Raw genomic sequence first — 22949 nt, forward strand, 5'->3', positions numbered from 1 at the left:
GGAAGCAGGGCCATCGGAACCCAGCCGTCAGATGTGGGCGGATCCCAGGGTATTTGGTTCTGCTTCATATCCAAACTCACACAAACTATGAGAAGAGAACTGGGAGGATCGAAGAGTTAAGTAGACAGCGGAACCTGAAAAATCTGAGTTGTCCGTCCCAATGAATTTGTAAATAGAGCGTACGTGTGCGCGCTTACCGTACAGAGGGTATCTTCCTCTATATGGCCCTCCAAATGTTTGTTTTGAGAATGGGTCTCTGCTTGGATCTGGAGCTCACTGGTTGGCTACACTGGAGCTTCATCCTCCTGTCTCAGACTTTACACACTTGTGACTACAGGCTGGTGCAGCTTTACTCAGACCTTTTTTTTTTTTTAATGTGGGTTTGAGGGATCCAGAAGGAACTCCTCAAGCTTATATCTAAAGCATGTACACAATGAACCATCTCCTCAGCCCCCAGTGAAAAATATAAAGTGTAAAATGAAGCCTGGAGAGGTCAGAAACATGGCCCAGCAGTTAAGAACACTTCCTACTCTTCCAGTGGGTCTGAGTTCAGTTCCCAACACCCACATCCAGAGTGGGTCACTACAACCCTTAACTCCAGAGATGGATATTTGAACAAAAATTGTAAAAATAGTTTTATTTTTATTTAAAATATAATATCATTACAAATCTCCCCCCTCCCCGAGGCCCTGATCATTTTTAAATTAATTCATGGTTTTTCTTTAACCACTATTGTTTATATACATGTATTATATATGTATATAATATATACACACATATATCTCTACATATATGTGCTTGTATGTATATGCTTTTAGGACTGATCACTTGGTACTGGATAACTAGTTGAGGGGACTTATTCTTGGGGAAGACTAATTTCTCCTCTGTTATTATTTACCCTTCATCTAGATATGGGACCCCTGGGAGATTTCACCCATGTTGGCAAGTTAGCTGGTGTTGGCATTGTTCGGGTCTTGTTTTGGCAGCCATGTTGTTGAAATTTTGTAGGTGGAGCTTTCCTGCAACAACTAGAAGACAATGTTCTGACAGCTTCCTGATCCTCTCTGGCTCTTACAGTCTTTTCATCCCCCTCCCCCCTTTCTGAGATGATCCTGAACGTTAGGTGTAGGGGTTGAGTTCTAGATCCAACCTTCAGGACTGGATATGCAAGGTCAGTTGTTCTCTACATTTTGAGAACTGCTGTTGCTACTACCTTCCTCCTCCTCTGCTCCATTCTCTCTCTCTCTCTCTCTCTCTCTCTCTCTCTCTCTCTCTCTCTCTCTCTCTCTCTCTCTCTCTGTGTGTGTGTGTGTGTGTGTGTGTGTGTGTGTGTGTGTGTGTTTGTCTTTTTAAGAAAGGGTCTCACTGTGAAGTCCTGGCTGGCCTAGAACACACAGCGTAGACTCCTGAGTCTTAGAATTAAAGGCATATGCTAGCATGCCCATCTTGATAGATAGATAGATGGATAGATAGATAGATGATAGATAGATAGATAGATAGATAGATAATGCTGAGGAGAGATAAGAGTTGCATTTACCTGGGAGTGTTAAGATAAATGTTTAGAAAGGAGTTAGGAATTATACTGGTATGATAGTTCCAGGAGTCTGCCTGGCATTGAATAGGTTGAAGTGGGTCACAGAGTTGTACATAGAGGTAGCTTAAAGACTGGTGGTCTCAGAGGAAGGTTTAAAGACTTACAGTCTCTGGACATCTACCTCTCTAACTATAATGAATGCTTGCTGGTAATTTCTTAAAAAGAAAATAAAACAAAACAACCCTAAACACTTTCTTGTTCACTCTGAGGGTTAAAGAAATGCTATCTTAGGTGATTAATACCTGTAGCCTAACATCAGGGGATCAAGTAATAAAGTAATTGCTAGTGCGTTTTTCTCTTTTGCTCAGAAGTCCCACCTCTTGCTTGTCAGGCAGGAAGGAGGTTTGGAGCAATAAACTTTTATTGAACCAGGAGAAGAGAGACACTCCCAGGAAGAAAAACTTTTACACAGAAAATATGCATAAACTCACACACATTCATATACAAATTTATGCATGCATACTCATACACCTTCATATAAACCAGTTGGTCTAAGCTACATATTTATCTCATAATTACATACTTACACACATACGTCTATACTTACATATGCATATGAAGCAAAAGATCAATGCAGAAAGAACTCACTCATTCTGGATGAAGAAATGAGCCACAATCTTTATTGCATAGAGAAAGAAAAAGCTTCTACCATATTTTTGCTAAACCCAAGTCTGTAAGGAAAAAAAAAAGCATTGTCCTCTTTAGTAAGACTAAGCTTGCCTTGCTATTAATAAAAGACTTGTTCTACCCCATGGTAAAGAGAAGCCTACCTGCTCTTTCTTTGTAGCCTTTTCTTTGTCCTCTTTCTATCTGCATTCTGCCTATTACTCTCTTACTTCCTAAGTTTCCTTTTAATTTCTAAGTTACTCTACTCTGTTGTCCTCCTAATCTTGCCCTCTCTCCTGCTCTTATGTAATAATGCCATGCAATGTAATCATCCCTAGTTTTTTGTACCTTTTCTAGGGGAATAGATCACACCATTTTTCCAAGCATCTTTAAAAAAAAATAAATCAAAGTTCCCACTTTTGGGATAGCATTGGAAATGTAAATGAGGAAAATACCTAATTAAAAAAAAAAGGAAAAAAAAGAAAAAAGAAAAAAACCAAAAATTCCCTAAAAGTTCAAACATAAATTCAAATCATAAGTTGAATAAGAAGTTTACAACAGAGATGTTTACATATGTCCCATTAAGACTAGATATTCATTTTCTGCCACTAGCTCTACAGGTTCATTGAAAGTTAAAATCTATAATTTTGTGACTAAGTTATTATTAAAGTTTTATGTAGATAAGCCCAGTCAATATTTTATCTTTTGTCCTTATACCTACAATAAATTGCTAGTTATGACTTTTGGTTGATTGTTTTACAACTTCTAGAATGTGTTCTAAGTTGTAAATGCCTACTTTCTATCTCAGAAGCAATTAACTGATGATACATGAAAACTGGCAGAGTTCTCATTGCAGTTTTAATATCAGAAAGGACTTAATAGCACTCCTATTTTAAAGGGCTTAGTAATTACTAGTGTAATTTTAGGAGTTCTTATAAAATCATTAAGAATTAAGAAATCATCTATTTGTCTATATAGTACCAGTACAAGACAGTACATCTTTGTTGTTCACAGAAATCTGCTCAAAAGGGTTGGCTAATACCTAGTGCTTGTAATATATATTTAATAATAACTGGAAAAGCATAGTAGTAGCAACAACCTTTCCTCAAATGTAGTTCCTTTGGCCTTTTCTAGAAGAGCAAATCCATTATAATTTTACAGCTCATAGTTTAACCATCTCAGGAAGATTACCTGCTAGTTTTTAGCTTCTAGTAGATGGCTCCTGGCATGATACTGTGGTAGTAAGTTTCCCTTTTAGATCAATGAGTACTCCTGGGTGAGGCTGGGTAGATTTCCAGTTTTTCTCTGGGAGCTTTTCAGGTCAGATCCTGTTAGAATTCTCTGGTCCTGTGTCTTCAGCAATAGGGATTTACCTTCCCTTTCTGTGAGGCCACCAAGAGCAACAGCAATGACTTCGACTGTTTGTACAGTGTCCTGACCAACACTCGGGAGGCGGTGTTTCAGATTGTCTGCTCCTGTCTGCAGACACACAAACAAAATGATTATGGATCCTTAGATCACTGGGTTCAGTTTTACAGACACTCAGATGTCTTTTGGAGATGGATAATATTAAAAATTGTTTCATGCTCTTCAGTTCTACTGAGAAGGCTGGCTTTAGAGAGGGGATTTGGAATGCCTGCTTGCTCCAGACTCAAGCATGTTTGTTTACAAGTTTTCTCCAAAGTCTCTGTTCCAGGTCAGACCAGCCACCTGACAAGGACTGGAGAACAAAAGAGAACAGCCAGGGAAGAGACCCTGTGCTTGAGAACAAGAGAGAGAAACTGTTTCCAAAAGAGGTTACAAATAGCAAAGTGTAATCTCCAAGTAATGTTTAAATTCGGCCTCCCCCCTCCATGGTTTTGTTTTCTATCTTTGAAGCTTTTTTTGAAATGTAAATTTTATCTTTATACACTTTAGGATTAGTAAGCTCATTGGGTGTGGTTTTAAAAGGATCTGTAAGATCTATAACAGAAAAACCAGCTCAGAACTTGCAATGAACGGGTTTATAGTTAAAAATCTATAGATAATTTTAATTGACTGCAACATACTATATGTGTAACTGAGATTTAACTCTTGTTTAAAAGTGTAGATTTGCTACAATGTGCTATCTATGTGACCTGGATTCAGCTCTTGTTTAGAAAAATAGATTTGCAACTGCATATTATATATGCAACTTGGATTCAACTCTTGACTTGGGAAATAGATAGTTTTGAAGAAAAAAAAATAAAGAAAAGGACTAAGGGGGAGTGTTCGTCAACAGCAACTTTTGGTTTCCTGCCACCTTGGCTGATGACCTCATCAAGTCGGAAGCACCCATGGGTTGGCCACTATCATTAGTAAGGTTATAAAGTAGGCATACCATATGACTTCACTGCCATCTTGAGAAACTCACTCAGAGAGAGAGAGAGAGAGAGAGAGAGAGAGAGAGAGAGAGAAACTCACTCCATGCTATGTGAGTCCATTCCCTCCTGTCTTCCCCAGTCCAGGGCATGTTTCTAAGAGAGAAAGCACCCTGAGACCACCCCATTCAGGACTGAAAGAGAGGTGAAGAGCCATGAAGAATATTCCTCCACATACCCAGCTTTCTCTTTCCTCACCCATCCCTACCAGCCTCCCCGTCCCCAGCCCCAATTCCTGCACTGCACAGCAGCAGCTCTGTGCGTACTAGTGAGCCTTTTCCACTAGACACGTGTCTGATACAGTACGCTTGGACTCATCTCCTTCATGCTCCAAACCTGGATCTATCAAGCAGCTCTCCAGGTAATTCTGACATGTACTAGCCAAATTGTGTATATGTATGCCTTCGTGGGTGAGTGAGTGCGTGTGCGCGTGCATGTATGTGTGTGTATGTGCCCGTGTATCTCTCAGCGCATATAACCCACCAGGTGTTTTAATGATTCAAATGGAGCATGCTCAGTTGTTTCTAACACAGAACCAAGAATGGGTAAACTGGTAGTTCTTGCTTGTAGACAAAGCCAGGTGCTTCCAAAGGGAGTATAAGGCTGATTCTGTGCCGTATATGAGTGGCTATCTCTCCCAGCAATGCAGACTGGGACTCATGACATATTCCACTTTAGAAGTGATTACATGAATTTGTATTACACGATCACAGATTAAAAGAACGACATAAATCAAAATCATTTGCTGAATTTTGGGGTGGGTCATCAGGTAGGCAGGTTATAGCAAAGCAGGGGATGTCTGCTGTAGGTTTTAGACACTGTGTCATGACATTCTTAACTTTCAGGCTAGTGGAAGATAGTGTCTACGTAATACATTCCAACGTTTTTACCTGAAAATCAGAAGGATGTTGTGTCTTTTGACTAAGATGGGTAACAAATGTCTATTGAGGGAATCAATGATAGCCGGAGATAGCCCAGGCTCCAGGTCTACAACATTCAGCCTCCCACAAGCACAGGTTTCTGTAGGTCAGGCTGCAAAATCTCCATCACAGGCATGACACTTTCAGGACACTTTAGTCCATCACAGATTCCCATGTATTTAGAAGACCACAAATTGGGTGTGATTTAAAATGTGACAGCTCAACTTCATGCATAGATAACCATGTTGTGCAAATGTGTTTCTCAGAAACTTAGCTTATAAAATTACCTGCAAAGTGAATTTTTAAAAATTGTACCATCTAGGGTGATCCTCTATGAGAAGTCAGTGCTCTATTAGGGGTATAACTGTTTGCAGTTCTTACCTGCTAATGTGAGCGAGCGCTTGACCCTGAACACTTCAGGACTGAGTAAGACATTGGGTCACAGAAGTGAAGTTTGTGAATTAGGTTGGTATAGGGCATGCTGCCCTCTACTGGTGCTGAGACTACAGTGATTGTTTTTTGTTCCCAGAAGCCCAGAAATGAATCCTTGGTTTAGTCCCCTAATGTAGCTTAAGAGCTAGGCATAGTTCACACACTTTTGATTCTTGGGGAATACAAGCCTAACTGTTTGTCATTACCCTCTGACACAAGGGCAGAGGCACATGCATTTTGAAAATACTCCCTGGGCCAGGAATGTATCTCAGAAGCAGAATGCTTGCTTAGCACTCTCAAGGCCACTGGCTCTATTCCCAGCACCACCAGACGATAAAATCTCCTTGGAGCCAAAGAACATTGAACAAGAAGTGTAGGCCTGAAATGTTTACTATTCCCAAGTGTCGGATTCATGTAAGGTAAAACAAGACAGTGCTCAATAAAGAGAAGTTGTCTTCTTCCTTGGATATAATTGAATTACCTTACGGTAGCTTGACAAGTAAGATGCTGTGAGCCCTTAAACCTTGCAACGGTTTTGAGCACACAGTAGGTTGCTCTCTGAAACAGAGCCTGGTGATCTTTGATGATAATTCTTTGGAGAAAAATGTAGACCCAGGAAATGCTGGAAATGCCTTTTGTTGTGGGGAAGGAACAGTAGGAGAGTTGGACCACAGAGAACTCTTACAGAACTCTGAATGAACTCTCCAGGCATAAGCAGTTGGCTGACCAGAGACTCTCGTGAGAGAGAGTTATTGACTAGTTAGTACAAAACAAGCATTTGCTGATATGTAATGCACCAGCCACCATAGCAGGGCTCTGGCTCAGGACTTGAGGATGTGGCAATTTGTCTTTCAATGCAGCATGAGCAAACAAATTCATTATACCATGTGTTCTATTTCCCCTTCCCACCAAAATCTATATTCATCCAAGAACATATTTCCCCCTAAATCTGCTGTCCACTTTTACATTTTTCACGGTCTTTAGAGTTTAGCTAATTTTTTAAAAAAACTACCAAATTCCAGAAGCGTCTCACGTATCAGGTTAGTGTAGAGGTATAAAAGTCACTTGTCACCAGTTGTTTGGACAGATCAATTACTTCTCTGAAATAAGATTTTTCTTTCAGGAAATATGCTGAGGCATGTAAGTCCCACTGTGTGTCTTAGATCTGAACTAAAGTGTGGCAACCACAGACATCCTCTCTTCACACTTCTCTTCCTCTTATTGTCTACCCTGCATTTAGGCTTCCCATATAGTAACCGCTCTCAGGTTTCCAGTGTTTTCTCTCCTGGCTGTGGTCTCTTTGTTTATCTCTGCTGTGGGTTTTCTGACGTCTATGGCTCTTTATGGATACTCATTGCTTACCCCTGCTCCTTCTCAATAACTATGTCAGAAGATGACGTCACACGTCCAATCAGCTGCACCATGGTCATGTTCTTTAGCCCCTCTTAGCTCCTCAATTAGGATCATTTTACAGCTATCATCAGTTTAGTGACACGCCACCAGCAAATGCCAGCTCTACACTTAGATATCTGAATTATAATATCACCAACAGAGTCCTTCACGATAATGATGGGGAATTAAATGCATTAACAGTGGTGGTAAGTGCTTTGGGTTAAAGAAAATTATAGGAATTTTTAAAAATCAAATTATTCAGACTTTGAAACACTCAGGTCAGGATGTAGACACCAGGGGGCAGCAGAGGCTTTGTTTCTAGCTAGTCTTGCTGATGCAGTGAGGTGTGCACACTTGTTCCTAATGCTGTGCTTAAGGCCCTCCCGCCTGTAACGTCCCTATGTTGCCCTAGGGTAGGTCCCTTCCGTGGTGGATCTTGACAGTTCTCTTGCATTATGTAAATATCTCATTGGTTCTGCATTGGCTGTAAGCAATTCCAGAGATGTTCACATTTCCATGATATCAGAGGAAGGAAAGCCTGGCAGAGGACTTGAAGAATCAGCAGAGGAATGGGCCCCACTCAGCCCCTGGCCATTAACTGATATGCCCGTCTAGCCACACCCCTGCAGGGTGGTCTACTCACTATCTGATCTAAGTATGGGACTGAGTGCACTTCTGGGTCAGTGCACTCTGAAGGTTCTCACTTCTTATACTCTTTGCTGAGGGTTATTTGTTGTGCTTTGCTTCTCTCTCTCTCTCTCTCTTTTTTCTTCTTCCTTCCTTTCTCTCTCTCTTCTCTTCTCTTCTCTTCTCTTCTCTTCCTTTCTTTTCTTTTCTTTCTCCTGTCTTTCCTTATAGGCTTGACCCTGGCTGTGACCCTGAGATGGAGGAAAGGGGTTTGCATCCTACCTGCTTACCACATCACATTTAAATCTCCACGTGTTCCTTCCTATAGGCCAATGTCCCTACATCCCCACGGTAACCAGCACCATGTCTAGCTCAACAAGTAACCGCTGGATAAATAAATCTATGAGCACACTAGTAGTGTGAGCCTGAGCTGCATCTTTCTGATGGCATGGTGTCCTTGGGCAGTGATGACGGGCAGGTTTTACCTGGATCTTTAAAATTCATTCTTATGGAGAGTTAAACATAAGAGGATTAAACAGTGCATTCTGCACTTCCGAGTTCATCCAGTATCTCTCAGACTGTTCCAGAATGTGAGAGGATGCTCACCCAAGCCAAGGAGCTAGCAAAGGGCTTGTTTCCCCAGAGGCTGCAAGGCAGGTTTCATCTCCAGCCTCTACCATCTCACAAACACATGCCAGATTACATTTCTTGATATTGACAGAAGTTTATAGCAATGAACTTTCTAAAGCTCAGCCTATTTGAACAACAACAAAATAATCTAACATAGAAAGTAAGATGATATCATGGTCCTTTGCATATTTCTTCCCTGTGTGTGTTACTCCTTAAGGTTGGGGTAAAACTACACACACACACACACACACACACACACACACACACACACACACACACTTTTCCTATCCAGTTTTAAAATAGTACAATTGCTGGTGGGCACTCTTCAGGGATTTTAAAGCCACTAATCAATTTCACAACTGGAGGCGAAGCTCTTTGCTGGGAGCTATTTTGCACAGGGCAAGCACTCTGACCTCATCAGGGCAACCACAGTTCTGAAGGAAGTAGAGGTTCTGCCTCACAGCCCGTGGTGGTGACAAGATGGCTGCAGGCAGGCCGAGCTCAGAGGCTGGCTGCTTTTCTCAGGCTTTGCTGCTCCTCAACCCACAATGTCACTTTGGACAAACTGATCCAGGAACAAGGAAACCTGACCTTAAGAGCTTCTACAAGAGCCTTTTTGGTCAGAAACCCAAACCTAGCTTGCACATGGATAAAGCAGGCAAGCTTTCTCCTACCCCATCCCAAGCTGGGGAAGCACCATAATCCAGAAAGGGTTAAAACACACCACAGCTGGCTGTGGCGGCTCACACTGTAAGCTCGGTGCTAGGGAAGCTGAGGTAAGAGGATAGGTTTGAGATGAAGGTAGCCTGACCAACATAGTGAGTTCCAGGCCAGAGGGTGCAGGGAGGGGGAGGAGGAGGGAGAGGGGGAGAGGGAGGGAAAGGGGGAGAGGGAGAGAGGGAGAGAGGGAGAGAGGGAGAGGGAAGAGAGGGAGAGGGGGAGAGGGAGAGGGGAGGGGAAGGGGGAGGAGGAGGGGGAGGAGGAGGGGGAGGGGAGAACACATTGCTGGGGCTGAGGCTGTAGTGCTCAGTGGAGGGGGTATGGAATATGTGCTTAACATGCAGAGGTCCTGGCTTCCATCACCAGCATCAGTCAACCCTCTGTCCTCAAACAACCACCCTCTCCTGCACCAGATTGCCAAACCCTGGCTGCAGGGATCTGATGGAGGGCGTTTAGAGTGAGACCTGGCATCTGCTCTTGTTGCTGGTGGTCCTGAAGCGCCCATGAAGATGCTGCTCTCTTGTACTCCAGTATGTGCTCACAAGACCATGGTGCTGTGTGAGGGGAAAGCAGCCTTTTGCGGTTCTGGGCATAGAACCCAGGCCTAACAAAGCTATGCACATGGCCCACTGCTGAGCCTCGCTCCTTCCTTCTGTCCGTCTGTGTCTGTGAGTCAGCTGCTTTGCTCTCGCCTCTCCCCTGCAGAGTCAGTTTGGTAGGACCTGGGGGAAGTGGGTGAATGAAGATCCTCAAGTTGAATTATTGTTCTTGTGCCTTCATGCTTCAGGACAGCAACTAAAAAGGCTATATTGTGAGATCATTTTAAGGTATTTCCTTTCCTGAGCCCCATAATATATTTTCCCTGATGGGTGTGTCTGTCTGTGGGCCACTGTGTGATGGGAATGTAGCTCTTTCTGCTCTAAACCCTTTCTCCCCAGAAGCAAATTAGTTTTTTTTAAAGATTTATTATATATATGTGAGCCACCATATGGTTGCTGGGATTTGTACTCAGGACCTCTGGAAGAGCAGCCAGTGCTCTTAACTGCTGAGCCATCTCTCCAGCTTTGAAAGTTACTTTTGAGACTAATACAAGTTTTCAAAATGAAGTGGAGTACTCTCTTTCCTACCTGAAAGGGGTCATATGCCTCTGGGACTCACCTCTCTCACTGGAGATCATCTCAGACATGGAGTTAGAGAAAGGATGTGGATTTGTGGTTCAGGACATAGTTCTGGGACCCCTGAAGTAGCTCAGCAGTAAGTCTCTTGTCCAGCATGTGCAAGGCCTGAGTTTATCCCCACCACTATTTAAAAAATAAAGAAGTAAAAAAATTACAGTTATTGGGTAAGAAAGACCTGAAGCTGAGGGTACTCTGAATGTGTGTTCATGTGTGTGTGCATATTTGTTTGTTTGTTTTTAAGATTTATTTATTTATTGTATGTATGTGAGCATGCTGTTGCTGTCTTCAGACACACCAGAAGAGGGCATCAGATCCCATTACAGATGGTTGTGAGCCACCACGTGGCTGCTGGGACTTAAACTCGGGTCCTCTGGAAGAGCAGTCAGTGTTCTTAACAGCTGAGCCATCTCTCCAGCTCCTGCACGTGCATATTTGTATGTGTGTAACCACAAACTAGAGATACTCCTTACCTAATAGAAATGTAACGTACCCACAATTTCACTAAGTTCAAAGCTAACACAGAATTCTGGATAAAGAAGAATAAAGCTGATACTGTTATAAGTAATAATCATTGACCCCCCAAGACCGCCTGCATTTTGTACCATCCTACAAGTTGGTTGGGTGGCAGCTTTGTTTCTGCTGACCAGAGCTGGATGTCAAGGCCCTGGCCTGGGCTGCTCCTCCCTGGGCTGCTCCTCCCCTGGGCTGCTTCTCCCTCCGGGCTGCTCCTCCTCCCCTGAGCTGCTCCTCCCCTCTACTTCTGTGGCCACAGTTACTTGATACCTAGGACTGGCAGGTATAGGCTGCTCTGTCCTACTGGCATGGAGGCCCTATCATCAGCTCCATGATCACTCATCTCTAGCAGAGAACTGGCCTTGCTCTCAGGGCATGAGAGGGTGTGGTGGTGGTTTACACAGGAAGTGTCCCCCATAGGCTCTCCCTGGAACTACATCACTTGGTCGAGGCACTGAGAGCTCAAAGCTTTGCCCTTCTTCCATTTTACCCACTGTAATTCAGCTCATCTCTGAAGATGTGAGCTTCAGCTTCCCGCTGCTGTGCCCTCAGCCCGCTGCCTCCCTATGCTGGTAGACCCCTATGCTTCTGCAACCAGAAGCCCACATAAGTTGTTTGGGTCCTGATGTTTTAGCACAGCAACTGAGAAGTAACTAACTCAGGTGTGAGACTGACAGAGGAGGGGCAGTGCTCTTCAGGACTTGGCTCGGGACTCACGCATCAATTACTAGCATTGTACTCTTGTAGCAAAAGTCACACAGATTCAAACTTTGGTTATGAAGGTCATGATTGGGAGACTCCAAGGTCATCTTGAAAAGCTTCCGAATACATAGAAGGGTAAAGAATTAATGCTACTTTATAAACAATTTATATTAACATACTTTTGTCATTAAGATCTGGGGGGGGGGGGTGTTAGTTCAGAAATAGTGTGTGTTTAGCATGCACAAGGCTGTAGATCTGATTTTTTTCCACCCAACAACAAACTCCCCAAATCCTTCACCAGTTAGGAGCTATGAGCTCAATGTGTACAAAAGAAACAATAGTTTCTTCCTTGGCAGCCACTATGTTGCTCTTGTGTAATAGCTGCTGATATACTCAATATACTCATAAGCTGGGGGTTGCTCATTTTTCACTTTGCAACAGAAGCAAGGTGGAGCTGATTTAAACTAGATGCTCAATGGCATCTACTTTAAATGCTCTAGTCTTTGTTATGTCTGAATTAGAGGTGATTTATCATGAGCCTGCTACAGAAACATGTGGGAGATTTTCTTCCCTGTAAAGGTCTAAGTGACCAACAGGATGATTGTAAAGAACTCATACAATATTTTAAAGCAGAACTTCCCTGTGAGAAAATTATGACTTAAACAGAACTTTCAGATGAAAATAAACACAGTTCTAAAGTTTTACTTTAGGGGTAAGAAGGCTCATGTACCAGAACAGCCAGAGAACTCGAGGGTTACTCTTTATCGTCATTCTTTGTATTATTATTTACATTTGCAGGAACATTTGTTGGTTTTTTTTAAGAGGGTTTTTAGGAGCTAAAATGATGGTTCAGTGGTTAAGAGGGCCTCTTGCCCATCCAGGGGACCCAAGTTTGTTTCCCAGCATTCCCATAGGAGGCTCGAAATCACTTGTAGCTGCTCCCTGTGAGGGGATCCAACAGCTCTGGCCTCCTCAGATACCTGCACACATGTGCCCATATTTGCATGTGTATACACACACACACACACACACACACACACAATTAGAAGTAAAATAAATATAAAAAAGGAATGTGTCCTAAAGCTAACATGCTTGCTTTTATGTAAAATTAATGACTTTGATGCCAATCAGAGTCTTGTGATAATAAATATGAACTCATGTTTCATCTGATCTCAACTACTATAGACATAAAGGAGAACTTTGACTCTGAACTTCATGCCGAACGCTTGTCTTTATTTGAAACTTAATGCTGTACTTAAAGGTTAACAAATCCAAACATTTTATTTCTGATGTTATGGAATTAGCTACAGTGCAAACTCATGCAAGCAGAGGACACGTCAATCATACACACACTCAGAAATAACAAAAATATCATTCCATCCACTGCCAAAGCTGAGGCTAAAGATAAACAGCAAGGTCTCAACATTCAACCCAAACAGAATGGAGCCCTGGTATCCTTAAGCTCCACTGTGGCGTTTGATGGGATAAAAGTCAGTGGATGTAGATGTGCAGTCCACATCAGGCCTTTGATAAGTGGCTGATAACCGCCTCCCCTTTTTTGGCCACTTCTGCCTTGGTCAGGACTAGTTATAATAGTAGATTGTTGCTTACCCCTGGGGTTCTTGGGTAGGCAGAGCCGAGTGTAAATGTAGGAGGTAACTGTGCAAAAATCAAAAGATCCCAGTGTCTGGGGATTAGAGCTGAGTGTAATTAGAAAGGTTACCTTGGTGCCTTGCTGCTCCAGCTGTTCAGAACCACCATCTTTCACTGTGTGCACACCCTCAGCACCACAGCATCAGCACCACAGAGATTGCCACACCTCTTGCACATGCGTGCTATGATGCTATTTAACCCACAGCAGTTTCCCAAAGGCCTTGTTCTCCACTGCTGGAATTGAGAGAAATATTTAGGATGGTGATTAAAAATGAAGCGAATAAGTATTGAGTTGAATAGAAAGTAGATAATCATTATAGGCCATGCTGGATCTGGAATATTAGAATTTTAAATAAGCATCGTATTTCTGCAAGTATATTTTAGTAGCAAACTAAAAAGTGACAATTTTAGAGCTATGTGATTAAGTTTGGGTTCAAAAAGCTTAGTTCCGAGACAGTAGTATATATACTACATATCTCAGGCTGCCCTCAAATTTAGGATCTGTATTCGATACTTTTCTGTTGCTGTGATAAAAACCACAAGCCAGACTACTTATAGATAAGGGTTTATTTGGGCTTATAGTCCCAGAGGGTCAGAGTCCATGATGGTAGAGCAAAGGCATGGTAGGCAGGAAGCTGAAGGCTCACATCCTGAACAACTAGCAGGAAGCAGAGAGAGCAAATTTGAAATGACAAGAGCCTTTAACTTCTCAAAGCCCAGCTACTGGGACACACTTCCTTCAACAAGGTCACACTTCCTAAACCTCTCAAACAGCACCATTCGCTAGGGACCAAGTGTTCAAATGTCTGAGACTATCGCAGCATCTCAGTCAAACCACCACAGAATCCTCCTGCCATTGTTTCTTATTATTACTATAATATTTGTATTTTGGATTATACATAACCAGCAAGGTTCTTCATGCTAAATAAAAGTAGATACACTGATGACTCTTCCTCTCTTCTTGGCTACATTTTTTTAAGTATTATGCATATTTAAGGCATAAACTTTGATGCTAAAAGATGCATACATTCAGTTCATAGGTTACTATAGTGAACAAATTGTATTTACTTTACATAATTAGTCATTTTGCCTATCTGCTTGCAAGAACAGCTAAAAATCTATTTATTTAGCATGAATCCCATATAAACCATTCATCATACTGAATTCACCCAACAAGAAAATGTGCACTCTATAGATGATGCATTGATAACATCTCTATGAAATATATTGGAGTAAGTTCTTTCCTTTAAAGAGCCTAGATCCCGTTTGGAGAAAGTTGACTTAGGATTTAAAGTAAATCACGAGAATCAGGTTCTCCTTGTCTCGTACCCAACGTGCATGTGTTCTGATCCTAACACGTGACCGACCACCTGGCCTGAAGTCAGGTGGAGAAGATTATTCCCACAAAAGAGCACAGAGGAGAGCAATACAGCGGCAGCCTCTCCTCTTACTCTCTGGTCGCTTCTCGGGCTCTTATTTGTTTAAATGGGTTGTATGTGCCACGGAGACTTGCACTGTTGACTGTAGCAATTGCTGTGCTCAACAGTGTCAGGTATTGTTTTCAGCCAGGAGAGGGCGCGCAAGAGCCCAGAGTGGGAAATCTGGAGCTCTTTTTTTTTTTTTTTTTTTTTTTATGACTTTCATATATTTTTCCCTGTTCTGAAAGACCTGGAATTTTATTCTTCAATTTAGCACTTGGAATAGGCTACCAAAGCCGTGTTTTAACAGCATATGATTTAGATTTAATAATTTGTTGAAAACAGAGAAAAAGCATAAATCAGCAACTGAGACTGAAGAACGGGCTTTGGTTCCAGCCTGTCAAACACGTGCAACCAGTAATGCTGGCTCCTTAGTCTAAATGACAGGGTTTACGAATCAGAAGGGGCAGGGCTAAACCGTTTCTATGAGTCACAGTGTGAACAGGACCCAGACAGTTGTGAATGGTACCATCAGTTGGTGAACTGGAAGTGGGGCAGTCAGGAGACTTTTGTATTCGTTCTTCGTATTATTGCAACTTTTTCTTAAGTTTGAAATTATGTGTAAGAAAGGAAAAAAAAATTCCTCATTTGCTTTGGTCAGTCGGACCCAGCATGAATTTGTTATTTGGTAAAGTCAGACCTCTTGGACCCACTTCCTGAGGGGCAGGAAACAGGGAGCATAATTCTCAACAGAGATCTGGAGTTGATCTGTAGTTAGCATCGAGGAAGGAGTCAAGAACGTTGGTGAGCACGGATTATCTGAATGCAAGTTTTCTTTATCGCAAGAGTCCCAGAGTCTTTTCTGATTTAAAACACGGCAATGAATGCTGTATTTATCTCCATAGAGAGACGGTGCTCTCTTACAGACTATGGAAAGCTGAAGAGGATGTGACACGGCTGGGATGTCAGCCTGCCTCTGTACTCTGCCCTGTGACTAGAGCTCAGATGTCCTGAGTGGGAGGGGCAGAAACTAACCAAGCATTCTGATTGGCCTTTGCTTTGCATTTGAGATAGTCTTACCATGTTAGCCCAGGCTGGCCTCTTTTTTTTTTTTTAATAAGATTTACTTATTATTATATATAAGTACACTGTAACTGACTTCAGACACCCTAGAAGAGGGAGTCAGATCTCATTACAGATGGTTGTGAGCCACCATGTGGTTGCTGGGATTTGAACTTAGGACCTTTGGAAGAGCAGTCCGTGCTCTTAACCACTGAGCCATCTCTCCAGCCCAGGCTGGGCTCTTAACTCCCGAGCTCAAGCAATCTTCCTGTTACACTCAACCTCCCGAGTAGCTGGGACTACAGGTGCACACCACCACATCCAGCTTACATTTAGATTTTATAGCAATTCAAGGTCAGATCTTCTGTTTCACTTCCAGGTCTACAGCCAGGACCTGATGCAGTGAATAAAACAGAATGGAATTCTGTCCTGTGGAACTGGTTACTCACTTGTAAAAAATTATTCTAAAGCCTGATTTCTCTTTCTATCAAGCTGCACATAGATTTTCTCTCTGTCTCTGTATGTCTGTTTGTCTCTCTCTGTATCTCTGTGTCTCACTCTGTCTCTGTGTATCTCTCTGCATCTCTGTCTGTCTCTGCTTCTCTCTTTCTCCTTCTCTCTCTCTCTCTGTTTTTTTTTCAAGACAGGGTTTCTCTGTGTAGCCCTGGCTCTCTTGAAGCTCACTATCTAGATGAGGAGCTGGGATTAAGGGAGTGTGCCACCATTGCCTGGTAGATAGTATTTTCTCAAAAATTCAGTTAAGCTTGCATTCTGGAAATGCTTAGCTGGGCAGTGGTTTGCTCTCTGGGTTTGTTTTGCTTTATATTATTGATGTGTTTTGTGCTTAGTACCTCTGTGCCCGTGCTCCCATTCAGGATCGAGCACTCAAGTGCATCTAAACTGGCAACAAGGCATTTAGACGTTCAGTTTCAGTGTTTTCTTTCCTGCAGTTTCAGTACTAAATATCATGACCACTGTATGCAATTCAGCCTGCACGGCTGAATTCTCCAAGTAGAGAAAGACAGAGGTTTTACTGCAGTCCATAAATATGACCATTTATTGGCCCCCAACATATTTATGTTCTCCTCATTCAATGCTCACTTAAACTGTACAATTTGCTTGACCCAGTCTATAAATGTAAATTGCCTATGTCGGAAAGTGACTGTGGATGACTTTTGAATGTGTGATATAATTCCACGATGTCTACAGGTAAACTAACACTGACAGGAGGCTACTTTCCTTCTCCCTGCCTGCCTGCCTGCCTGCCATGAGAAGCACCAAATGGCTATGTCGATCCTCACGGATAAAACACTTGCCCATTATTCTCGGAGTTTCTATTCTTTTATTATTATTATTATTCCAAGTGTGAACCAAAAATAGTAATAAAACATGCATGCATTGCCAAAACTTCCACTCAAATACCACTGGATGTATGTGACAGAGGTCATAGCTTATCAAGTATAAAATGTTTGCTTGCTTGAGAAAGTTTGCAAGCTGGCTCAGTGTCCTAGGCATAAATGAGTCATATTTACTAATTTACCTAAACATTCTTGTAATAGATTTATTGGTGGGATACCAGTGAGAAATCTTGAGCATGTAACTAGTCTGGTCCTATCAACTGCAGTAATTACACCTTGTGTTCACTCGGCACCAGCAAGGTGAGGCTTGTTTAGTTTGGTTTTGCTATACAGGCTGGGGACCAAATCTCACACAGTAGATAAGCTCTCCACTCACTGAGCTGCACTTCCAGACGACGTCTTCATGGCACGTTCATGAGTTTCTCTGTGCACAATGATAATCATCTCAGTCTATCTCTTGCTGGTTTCCATCGCCCCCACCCCATGTTTTCTTTGTCACCTCATATTTTCTAGCATAAATTGACCCACTTCCGGGAATAAAATAACTAAAGATATATCATATATCATAAACCTCTTTATATCAAAGATATGTATATTTACAATATATATCTTAATATAAAAGATATAGTTACTGTGTGTGTGTGTGTGTGTGTGTGTGTGTGTGTTCCTCATAAGATCAACCTGTGTGCACCGAAGAGGAAGCAGGTGATGGAGAGTAAGATGGCAGCGACTTATTTCCTGTTGAGACATCATCTCATCTGGGCAACATTAGAAGACACCTACTGCAACCACGTAGGGGTTAAAGGAACCCTAGCAATGTTTGAGTCACCATCACTTGCATGATGACATTTTGCATGAATTGGAAATTTCTTTTTAACTTATTAGGAAATTCTAAAAAGGGGGACGAACTCAAAACCTTTCGAAAGCTCACTTGATGGACTTATTACAAAGCCACTATAATGATGTCAAAGAATCCCACACATGCCCAGGATATGCCAGATGATTAAACAGTACAGTCATTAGCTGAGCTGAGCTACAGTCTGTTCAAGTATATTTTCTAACATAAGAACGCTTTAAAAATCCTTCTTTCTAATTAGGTACTGAAAGCTAGGGAGTTGGAGATTCTCCAGGTAACTGTTATATAACATAAGAATCCACACTACAAAACAAGACACGTCTTGGATACTATAAAACTGTAAAAGGTCTGAAACAGCAGGAGTCTTCCGTCAGGTGCTATTGTGGTGCTGATGTTGACGGGAGATGGAGCTCATTAAACATTTCCTGCTCTTTACAACATTACAACTCACAGGAAAACCTCTTCTACTTTTTCAGCAGAAGCTTGTTGGCTTTTTCTCCCCAAACCCCACTTTTTGTTTTCTTGTCCGGAGCACAGAATCCAGGAATTTGTGCACGGCAAGTCGGTGCTCCACCAATGAGCTACAGCCCCAGCCCAGGGGCAGATGTGGATTATTCTGTCAGAGCTCTTTAAACAAACAGAGTTTAATTCAATTGTTTCCTGAGAGACTGACTTCTTGCAAAAAGCCAAAGAAAATCACAGATTAATCCAAAGGGCACAAAGCTAAGGTTGAGACTATAAAACCGAGAGGCGGGGTGGAAGCAGTCATGTGCAGGGTGGGGATAATTACCCCTACTCCGAGGTGCTGCAAATCCCACCATGGACTTTCTACCGCCGCAGGCAGCACAATGGCCTTTTTATCTGGTGAGGCAACTTTGATAAAGGAAATATTATTTATATCAAATATAAACACCTACAATAAGGAGGACTTCTCTCCTTCACCCCCTTCTTTGACATGGTCATAGAAAAACAATGATCTTGCTAATTAAAAATCTCACGAAGACTATTGTCCAAAACTGCATTATTTCAATAAAGACAATAAAGTTGTCTTTCTACAACCCGGTTTCTCTCCCTGGATGTCACACCATACCATGACAATAGACACGTCTTTACTTCTCAATGCTGGGACTAGGCCCATCTCAGGCAGAAATTGCTCTCTGCTGTGGAAGTCCTAACATCTGGTGACCACCAAGTGAATGGGGGTTTCTGGTGTGGCACTAAGTTTCAACCACGCCTCCTCCGGAGTGGGGGCTTGTGTTTATAGCCAGTGATAGTCATGAGAGCACCCATATCAGGCCCTAGGCAGCCAAAGGCAGAACACAGGGGCCACACTTCCCATAGAACTGCGGACAGCAGTCTGTAGTGCCAGGCTCTTCACTGGGTCAGACTGAGGGAACAGGTCCTGCAGAGAGTGGAGAAGGGCCAGAGTGAGTGATGTCCTAAAGCAATGTGTGCTGTTGACATAAGCAGGCCATGAGGACACCATCACCTCAGGCCCATGGGAAAATGGCGAAGACTCATGCCGTCCCCCTCCTTGCCTGGGGGTGGATTCAGTGAGGCCCATAGGGATGTTAAGCCTTTCTCTGGTCCAAGTGCGAATGCTGACAATGAGAGAAGGTATGTTACCCCTGGGTATTTATGGCCTGAAGACAGCTCTCCTACAGACCCTACTCCTACTGAGATTAGCTAAATTTGCTTCCATGATCCATGGGCATACCATAAACCCTGCCTCTTTGTTTACCTGAATATAGTAACCCACCTCCATATTCAGCTATACGCAACAAGCCCACCTCTCTGTTCAGTTGCAGAGCTTCTGGGTGGCTGGTGTTTCTCCATGACAGAGCCTAGGGCACCTGATCCCAGCCTTTTCTGGGTCTGGATGTCTTTTCCTTTTCACTCAGGCCTTGTCCTGGACCCACACTGAACAAGGTGAGTTCCTTTTCCTCATAGACTTTCATTGCAAATGTCTCTCACATGCTGTAAGAGAAAATTCTTAGCACGGATCTGTTTATGAAAGAAAGGGCAATATAGATCCATTGCAGATACTAGCCAGGAAGTGCAGACCACCAGGATAGGTTCCTGAAGTCCCCAGCAGCAGGGGTAAGCAGCGGGTGAAAACGTGTCCACCTGAATACGGACACCGGGGAGTCTTCTTAATAAAGAAAACTTGGAAATTCCTAAAGGTATACAAGGGGCTCCTCACTGGATATAGGTAAGGGATAAGATTATAAGAAGCAGGGAGAGTTTAGAGATGGTGAGTAGGCCACCAAGAGAACTACTTGCTGCTTCTGAAGGGACTGAGCCTAACGGGTCAAGACTGGACTCAATGGTTTAACTCATCTTTGAGGATGGGATATAATATTTTGTTCTTCTCTGGCCTATAACTGATCATCCTTGACCTTTCCCTCACCCTGGGCAAGCTACTTGAAGTTAAAAATAGAGACCTTACAGTTTTTCTGTCATCATATGTTCAAATCTGTTGCTATGGGAACTACAGGATGAGAGTCTTAGAGCCCACACCCACAGTGACACACCTACTCCAACAGGGTCACATCTTCTAATAGTGCCACTTCCTGGGCTGAGCATGGGAACTCCAGGCAGGCATGGTGCAGGAGGAGCTAAGAGTTCTACATCTGAAGGCTGCTAGCAGAATACTGGCTTCCAGGCAGTACAGTCATTCCCACTTTATCAGTTCAGTTAACCTGGGCCAACCGCAATCTGAAAATATTAAGTGCTAAATTCCAGAAACAGCTCACATTTTAAGTTGCATACCTGTCTTAGTTAGGGTTTTACTGCTGTGAACAGACACCATGACCAAGGCAAGTCTAAATAAAGAACAATATTTAGCTGGGGTTGGCTTACAGGTTCAGAGGTTCAGTCCATTATTATCAAAGCAGGAGCATGGCAGCATCCAGGCAGGCATGGTGCAGGAGGAGCTGAGAGTTTTACATCTGAAGGCTGCTAGCAGAATACTGGCTTCCAGGCAGCTAGGATGAGAGTCTTAGAGCCCACACCCACAGTGACACACCTACTCCAACAGGGTCACATCTTCTAATAGTGCCACTTTCTGGGCTGAGCATATACAAACCATCACAATACCTTTCTGAGTAAAACGATAAAATCTTCACAGCCCAGAACTGGAAGCTTAGATGCTTGTCTGTTAGATCCACATGGTCCACTCTACAAGACCATCCTTCATTTCATGCCCGTCTAGGCTACCAGGTTAATGGCTGTGGTATCATTGTGTCACATTCAAATAATTGTTCTTTTACTTAGTAGTGACCCTAATGCATAAGAGTGGTTGGTGATCCTGGGAGTTTCAATAATCTGTATATATTTTATCATCAGTTATTGTATATCTCTTGTTGTACCTGATTTGTTAATTACACCAACATAAGTATCCATGCTGGGTCTGAACTCTCACCCATGAAGCTGATGCTATCTGCAGGTAGATGATGTGAGAATTGAATAGAATCAGAGGTCAGACACCTGGTTGGTCAGTTGCTGGCCTGTTCTCTGCTTCATATCGGAAGGCAAAGTTACCACATATCTGAAAGTTCAGAAGTCTTTTGTGTTGGGAGAATCTAGGAGAAACTTTCCCCCCACATATCCTCAGAGTAGATAAAGTATACACACATAAAGCCTGCCACCAGTGACATTCAGTACCTTCCCAATGTGTGTGACGGTCACCACCACTTATTCTAAGAAACTTTGAAACTCCAGACCCATCATGCAGTCATTTCCTCTTAGGTCCTCTCAGCATCTGATAACCACAAACCTATCTTCCCTGTCTTTGGATTTTTCTTTTATAGCCATTGCCTATAACGCATTGATTTTAACCTCCCTAAAGCTGCGACCCTCATGTTGTGATGAGCCCAACCATAAAATTATTTTTGTTGCTACTTCATAATTTTACTGATGTTATGAATTGTAATGTAAATATTTGTTGTATTCCACTGGTCTTGGGTGACCCCAAAAGAGTCTGAACCCATAGGTTGAGAACCTCTGCCAGAAGTAGCCTCCTATAGTACATGATCTTTGCATTGTCTTTCGTCAGCACAATGTTTTCAAGGCCCATCCTTGTTGCAGCATGTACTCAGACTTTATCCTTGTGTAGGTAAAGCTTACTGTAATTGTATGGATCCAGGACATTTGTTCATCCTTTCTCCAGCGAGCAGACAGTTATTTCCAGCCTTAGGCTATTGTGGACAGCGGTGTTTGAATATCAATGCAGAAGTTTATGCATGGACATAGGCTTCCAACTCTTTGAACTATATATACATGAGTCTCTGGGATGGTAGGGCCACATAGCCCTTCCTGACTTAACTTTTAAGGAACTGTTAAACTGCTTTGTACAATGGCTAGGCCACATTTCGTTCCACTAGCAATGTTTACAGATATCGGTTTCTCCATATGCTTACAAGCACTATTTTTCTTCCTTTTATCAACACTAGTTCCGTTCTAGGATTAATGAGGTTTGATTACGGCAACTAATGACTAGTGACAAAAAAAATGAACATCCTTCCATATGATTGGTCCTTAATTGGTAAGGGAGCTGTTCAAATCTTTTGTAAATTGAGTTATTTTTCTTTTTGTTCTTGAGTTGTTGAATGTTTATGTTATGGGTGCTAGACTCATTATATATGATTTGCAAATCTTTATATGCATGTGTGTGTGTTTAGGCCTGAAGTTGATATTGGATGTTCTCTTTGATCACATTCTACTTTATATATTGAGATAGGGTCTCTCCTTACACACATAGCTTGAAAATCCTGTGGTTTGTCTCCCAAGCTCTGGGATTGTGAGTAGCCAGTGGAGCTGCTGGGGTTACAGTCTGGTGCAGCAGTGGGTTTTAAGGAGCTAAGTTCTGGCCGTCATGCTTGCATAAC

The sequence above is a fragment of the Mus musculus genome, chromosome 14 (assembly GCF_000001635.26).
Source record: "Mus musculus strain C57BL/6J chromosome 14, GRCm38.p6 C57BL/6J".
Lineage (NCBI taxonomy): Eukaryota > Metazoa > Chordata > Mammalia > Rodentia > Muridae > Mus > Mus musculus.